The sequence below is a fragment of the Poecilia latipinna genome, unplaced genomic scaffold (assembly GCF_001443285.1).
Source record: "Poecilia latipinna isolate Pla-1442-1.1 unplaced genomic scaffold, P_latipinna-1.0 Scaffold1050, whole genome shotgun sequence".
Taxonomy (NCBI): Eukaryota; Metazoa; Chordata; class Actinopteri; order Cyprinodontiformes; family Poeciliidae; genus Poecilia; species Poecilia latipinna.
Window position 1 is genome coordinate 1 of NW_015113666.1, and position 7,323 is coordinate 7,323.

At 41.1% G+C, this 7,323-nt stretch overlaps 1 pseudogene; it reads left to right on the forward strand.

Moving 5' to 3' along the window:
• The first annotated feature begins 1,072 nt into the window (after positions 1-1,072).
• On the forward strand, positions 1,073-3,507 carry LOC106959154 (pygopus homolog 2 pseudogene; annotated as a pseudogene).
• The last annotated feature ends 3,816 nt before the right edge of the window (positions 3,508-7,323 follow it).

The window sequence follows — 7,323 nt, forward strand, 5'->3', positions numbered from 1 at the left end:
GTTAGTGCACGCAGGTGAGTCGTTTTGAGACTATTGGCACAAATTGGCTGGACCTCTGTTGAATTAGGTCACTCATTTTAAAGGGAGGTGAATATTTATGCACTTATTTTATGTTGCATATTTTAATTTGTTATTATTTTGTGGAAATCAGTTTTCACTAGTGTTTTTTTTTATATTTTTTTTATAAAAACAAGCAAAAAAATTTTTGTTGATTAATAAGAGTAACAAAAAAGGCGGTGAATACTTTTTTTTATAGCCACTGCATTCAATTTTAAGAAACTTAGAGCAAAGAAGAGGACTCCAAAACTCCTGCAACGCTACCAGCACTATCTGGACATTCAGAGAACAGTGACTTATTGCATTACATTTCAAATCTCCATATTTCTTCACAGTTTATACTATTTTTAGTTAACCTGCTTGGTGGGAAAAGGGTAAAAAGGGTGGACTGACACTCCCTGACATTTATTTTTATTAATGGGCTGTTAACATCCAATCTGAAGTATATTGGATACAAATACAGAAACCCAAAAAGACGCCCTACTTTTAGTTTTTACTTGGCAGCTAAAATCTGTGTATCTGAAAGGCACAAAAAGAAGAAGAGTTGATATGTACTTCCTAACATCCAGTTGTTTATTTTTACGGCTACTTAGGATTCTACTATCATTTGCTATTTGTTGTTTTCAGTCAATTGTATTGTCTATTCTTTTTTTACTTTAATGGGAAAGTGAATTGAATAAGAGGTTTTGGGTGTGTGTTTCTCAAGAAGTTATTTTGCACACATTTGCTTTGCCTCCCTTATAAACAATCCCTAAAAAAATTGTAAAAAGCCTTAAATAAATTTTTCAGAAGTTAGTTGGCCTTTAATTCTTAAATTTTGTTTTGACAGGACTATTTAATCTTGTATATTCTATGTTTTTGGGGGGCTGTGTGGGGGTTTCTCACGGGACTTCACTGTCAGGCAAAAGTTTGCGTCAGACATCTTCATTGCGTTCTGTGACTCGAGACGGTTGAGGCTAGCGCTAACTCACTGCTAACATGCCCTTGCTAGCTAGCTAGCTTTTTTGCATCCGTCATGGGTAAGTGCAAGTTTATCACCAGTTTGCTGGAAAAGGTTCATACATTTCTGTGGATATACAGGTCTTAAACTCCATCCATAATGGTTTTAAAAAGTCTTAAATTTGAGTGTTGAAATCTGCAGAATGCTGATGATATTTCCATTAAAATTTTAAAAAGTAAACTTCTTCTGTTTCAGGCGGCGGGGTTCTCCCACCTCACTGAGTTTGCGCCGCCTCCCACGCCCATGGTGGACCATCTGGTCGCCTCCAACCCATTTGATGATGACTTTGGACCTCCGTCCAGACCTAGTGGGGCAGGCGGACCAGGTGGGACTCCGTTTCTCCCCAGTCCAGGTGCCGGTGGAGGAGGTGGGTATGGAGGTGGAGGCAGGTTGGGTCCAGGCATGAACTTCATGGGAGGCCCGAGCGGACCGGGAAGTGGTCAGCCTGGACGCAGACCGCCCTTCGGCCCTCCGAGTAACGCTGGACCGCACCACCAGTTAGGCTTTGGAGGAATGCCCGGCTTCGGAGGCGGAGGAGGTGGAGGCGGCGGTGGTGGTGGAGGAGGTGGGGGAGGTGGATTTCCTCCTGGTGGCCCCTCTCAGTTCAATATGCAACCAAACTTCAGTCCCCCCATGCATCCGGGGCCAGGATTTAACTCCATGTTGTCTCCAGGAGGAATGGGGGGTCCTGGAGGAGGTGGGCCGCCCCATCCTCGTTTCGGCATGCCCCCCCAGCAGCAGCACGGACAGGGCGGACACCCGTTCAACAGCCCACCGTTGCCCGGAGGTGGAGGTCCACGAGGGCCCTTGCCTCCCATGGGCGGAGGCATGGGTCCTGGGATGAACATGATGGGTGGAATGGGTGGTGGCCCTGGTGGCAACATGGTAGGCGGAGGGTTGCCAGGTATGCCTCCTCAAGGACAGTTTCCTCCCTCACAGGAAGGCCCCTACCCCGGCCCCAGTCCACCAGGGCCCGGCAGCGAGGATGGGAAGAACTTTGGTGGAGGAGGGGGTCCGCCTGGTCCTCCGCCGCAACAGCAGCAGCAGCAGCAGCAGCAGCTTAACATGAATCCCAACGGCCCCCCGAATAACAGCACTACACCCGGCCCGCCTTCTAACTCTGGGCCTTCACAACCAGGTGGAGGCTTTCCCAGCCACCCCGATGTCCCACCGCAAAGTGCAAACACACCTGGCCAACCTCCGTCAGCTCCACCGCAACCCAACCCCAACTCTTCTCCTACCGGTCCGCTGAACGGATCGGGTCAACCCCAGCACCCGCAGTCCGGTCAGCTGCAGCCCCCCAACAACACCAACACCCCGAACTCCAACAACTCCAATCAGCAGCAGCAACAATCAACTCCGCCGAACTCTGCAGGCTCTTCCTCTTACAACCAGCAGAACAACACTCCCGGTTCCGGTGGGCCGCTGTCCAACGCGGCCCCCAACTCAAATCAGAACAACATAGCTAACAACAATGGAGGCAACACGCCTGGCAGCAACCCCAACCCCCCCTCAAACTCCACCTCGACCCCCAACACCCAGTCCCCCCTGCCTCCTGGACCCACAGCCCCGACAACCGGGCCCAGCTCAGGTCCCGGAAAACTCGGCGGACCCGGTATGGTCTTCCCTTGCGGCATGTGCTTGGCGGAAGTGCACGACGACCAGGACGCCATCCTTTGCGAGGCCACGTGCCAGCGCTGGTTCCACCGTGACTGTACGGGCCTTACAGAACCGGCGTACGGGCTGCTGACCACGGAAAGCGCCGCCGTTTGGGCTTGTGACTTCTGCATCAAGACCAAGGACATTCAGGCCGTGTACGTTCGCCAGGGTTTAGGCCAGCTGGTGGCGGCTAACGAGAGCTGAGCAGCATCGATCGGACAAACGGACTCTGATCTAACTGAATGACCCGTGTGCCATGTCAGCTGCGTCTCGGCCAGCCCTTTACTCGTTCACTACACAAAAGCGACACACTCATCGACTCTGATGCTTAAACGTAGCACTTTGAGTGACTCTAGGCAAATAAATTTTCCTTCCCCTCCCCGGCAATTAGAGTATGAAATCATGATGAATGTTACCCACATTGAGAAATCCGGCTGCCAATCAGCAAAGCACTGACACCAACACACTACCTCAAACCGCTTGACTGACTGGCACAGAAACTCCCGCACTGACTGACTGACTGACTGAACCGTTTGCGTGCACGGCGGTATTTCCAGCTCACACACTCAGAAAATTAAATCAGGCGGTGGGACATGATGTTTAAATACTCGCTTTGTACTGGTATGAGTTCAGCAGATTACTGATTTTAATTAGAAGACGCCTGGAATGCGGTTCAACTATTTGGTTAAGTGTGGAAAAAAGAAAATGAGTAGGGAATGTTTTTCTATTTCTTTCCTTCTATTCATCATTTTATCCTTCCAGTACTTTCTTGTTTCTACCTTCTCCTATCATCCATCTGTCCTTCCTTTTTTCTCTTCTTTTCTTCAATGTCCTTCCTTTATTCCCTTTCTTCTTTACTTCTTCCTTTCATTACGTCCTTTTCTGTGTGACTTGACTCCTACATAAACTTCATTTTTTCCACTATTCTGTTCTTCTTTTTGCTTTTCTTGTAGGACTGGGTGATAAATCGGTTTTATTGATTAATCAAATTTTTATTTTTGAAGATTAAATTTTTGGAAAATCATGATTTATTTTATTTTTTGCACTCTTTGTGTTTCCAGAGTTCAGAGTGATGTCAGCAAACCCAAAGTTGCTTCTTTGTATGACAGATTCAAATAAAATTTGAATTTCAAACAAAATAATTCTTTTAAAAAAATTATTCAAAATAATATTACAACAAAATATTAAGGCAAGGCTAAGGTTATATAAAATTAAAAATCAAAATTATTATTTACTTTGATTATTTTGTAAGATTGTTTATTTTTTGATAAAAATAAATTTACCAGACTAAAGCTGTAATATTAGGCGATTAAAGTATTATTTCTTTAGAATTCCAACACAAAGTTGAATTAAAATGAGGAATGTTGAGCATCTTGTAAAGTTATACTTTGGTTTAAGGTTTAGAGATAATACTTAATAGAAAAACTTCAAATTTTAACACATCAGCGTCAAATTATCAGTAGCTGGACTTTGAAACCGTCTGCATATTTAAAGAAGGAAGCACATGAACTCACATCAGATCCTGATAACTACACTGTTTTCTCATTAAAACAACTTTTTCCGTGTAATATTAAATTTTTTCTGCTAGAATTGAGTTTTTTCTCTTAATATTTTGTCTATATTCTCATAATTAAACAAATTCTCATAGCCTGGCCCTTATACTCTGTTGTTCAGTTTACAGAAGCGATGAAATAAAAGCCACTTTTTGAAAATATTTTTGTTTTTTGTCCTTTTCTGAAAAGAAAATGGAGGGGATGAATTAAAATAAAAAAAATTTAGTCTGGCATGATAAAAATCTGAGATTTTATTCTTAAAATCTAAGTTTGCCCAGCTCTACTTTCTTCCATTCTTTCCTTCCTTTTATTCTTCCTTCTTTCTTCCTGTTGTTTTTGAAGCTTCTTTATCTGATACCTGGTTAAAAAAAGAAAAATTAGCCATAAATTAAGTGATTTTGTGTGTGTTTATATCTGAAAATGATCTTAAAGGACTGGGAACTTTGGAAACTTTTTACCAGACAAACGTGTAGGAACCCTGTAAAAAGGTCCCATGAATTCACAGCTTAGTTTTCTACTGAAACGTTCAGTTCAGCACTGCCCTTTCACATTGTTGGCCTTTTACTGCAAGCAAGGGGGAAAAACTGAAAACGATGCATCAGTGTATGGCAGTATAAACATGTCAGTATTAAGTGTATCGTGGAAGCTGAATCTCACACGCTTTAACCCTACTTACCGCATCGTTCTGTACCCAGTGCCGGTTAATCCAAAGGAGTACGAGGTCGGGATCTCATCCACGTTTCGCCACCAAAAAAAAAAATAAACAAAAAACAAACACAAAAAAGATACAAACTTGTAAATATACTGACAGAAATATTTGTCTAGAGTTCCCATCACTTGTGAACAAGTCGCAGAGTCAAAACCAGTGAACAAAAAAAAAAAAGATGAGTTGAGTTCTCGTGTCTTGGTTGTATACATGGTGTTTTATTTTTTTATACGGCCGTTTTTTTTTTGTTTTTCTTTTTCTATCTGCAGTACTCATGACATTGTGAATCCAGTGCTTTTGGATGGTGTTGGCATAGCAAGTAGTGACATCATGTCTCATATCACGATGTGCATAGTCCTTAACAGAAACTATTGGAGGGAGATGCATGCGATCCAATGCAGTAACTTGTCGTTTATTTTCAGGATTCTTCACTGCAGGAAACCTTGAAGTAGACCAAATAACTAAAGAGAAAAAAAAGGAAACAGAAATACCCATTTTTACATTTTTCTTGCGGTATAAGGTGTTTATATCTAATTCTTTCTTGTCATTTTTCTTTATTACATGTCCAAGTTGCCTTTATTTTCATGCTCTCAGTCGTTCCCTTTTTGTTTTGTACTATTTGTGCTGTGCTCTTGCTCTGCTCTGGTGCCTCCTGGTGGAACCTGCGAGTACTACAGGCGGTGGGGAAAGGAGAGGTACTAAACTCTGAAGTAAAAACAGTTTTTTGTTATGTTGTCCAAGTCTGGTTTATCACTTTTATTTGAATTATTTGGCTGTTTTCTACATACACAGTCGCATAAAATTTTGTTTTATCCTAGACATTGATGTTGAAGGTTATGCAGAAGATTTACACATTTATTTTTTGTAAGCTTTTGTTTAGTCACAAACATTAAACATGAAAGCAGAAATATATCTGCTGTAGTTTTGTGGACGAAAGCTGAAAATAAAGAAATTACTAAATTACTCTCCTTTAAGGGACAAAGCATATAAAGTGGAAACTTAAGTTTTGGTTGATTTAGTAATAAAAAAAGACTCGCTTTCCTCCAATCAGCTAATTAAATTAAAGTTGGCCAATTTGTTTGTGCTTTGGTTTTAGCACTTGCCAAATTGCTTTTAGATTATATCGATTAATCAGATTGAATTTTTAATCCTTTAATTTAAGAGCAGTCTAAAACAAATTTAACATTTGGCTGAAATTTCTGTTTATTTTTCATGCCTGTATATACGTGACATTTTCCAGCATTTAAGGTAAATGCACCAATATGGAACAGTAAGAGCAGTAACTCAGTTTTTTTTATATATATATACATCAAGTCCTGCCTCTGTGAAAAGAAACATCATATTGAGATATTTTGAAATTGCAGTAAAATTGGATGGCTTGTGTCAACAGAAAAGTAAAAAACTTTACAGGTGCATGGAAGTGAAAATGCAACATGACTGCATTTAGGTTTTAATCACATTATGTGAGACACTAACACCCTTTGGAAAATGTGAAAATGAAAGCATGAATTAAAAAACAAAAACATTGTTTTACTTGGACTGAGCGTATCAATTAGCTCATCATATTCCTATTCCTTTGAAAGCAGTATGGCAGGCCATTTTAGCATAAAATCGGTTTCATTTGACTATCTGTAATTACATTTCAAAAATCTAAAACTGGCTCTTTGACTAGACATTACTACGTTTTTACTACCCTTAAGATGTCTTCGTCAAATTGAAGACTGCAGAAGTCAGCAAAGAATGTCTTATTTATTCTCTGCCAGCACACAAATTTCACTTTTAGCTTTGACAAGCTAAAAGTGTCAAATGTCAATCCAATCTGAAAATGGTATATTAAAAAAGTTTCAGTTTTCATTTTTTTCATTGAAATTTCAAAACATCTGAAACACAAAATCCAAATCAATTTAAAAATGTTCAAGATATCACTAATTCTAAAGGCAGATGGATTTTATGTAGGAGTTCAGAGCAAAAAGCACACCGCACTATTCAGAGCATTTTGAACATGTATCACTTCCACTAGTTTACTTCATAAAATCCTAATGAAACGTCTTAAGGTTTGTGGTTGTGACCTGGTTAAACGTGAAACAGCTCACGGGGAGTGAATAATTTTCCTAATCACTAAAGTTGGAGTGCAGTGTAATCTCAAGTAGCAGCAAATTATGGTTCTTTTCCCCCATTGGTTCTGCTGTTATAGATAATACCGCCATGCAAAGCGTTCCTCATTGATTACACAGCTGAAGTGGGTCACACAGTGGCTGCATTGTGTTTTAAAGTGCAGCAGGAGAGATGAAAGTCAGTGCGCAGGGAAGCCCCGCCCCCTTCAGCAGCTTCCCACCAATCAAATCGCC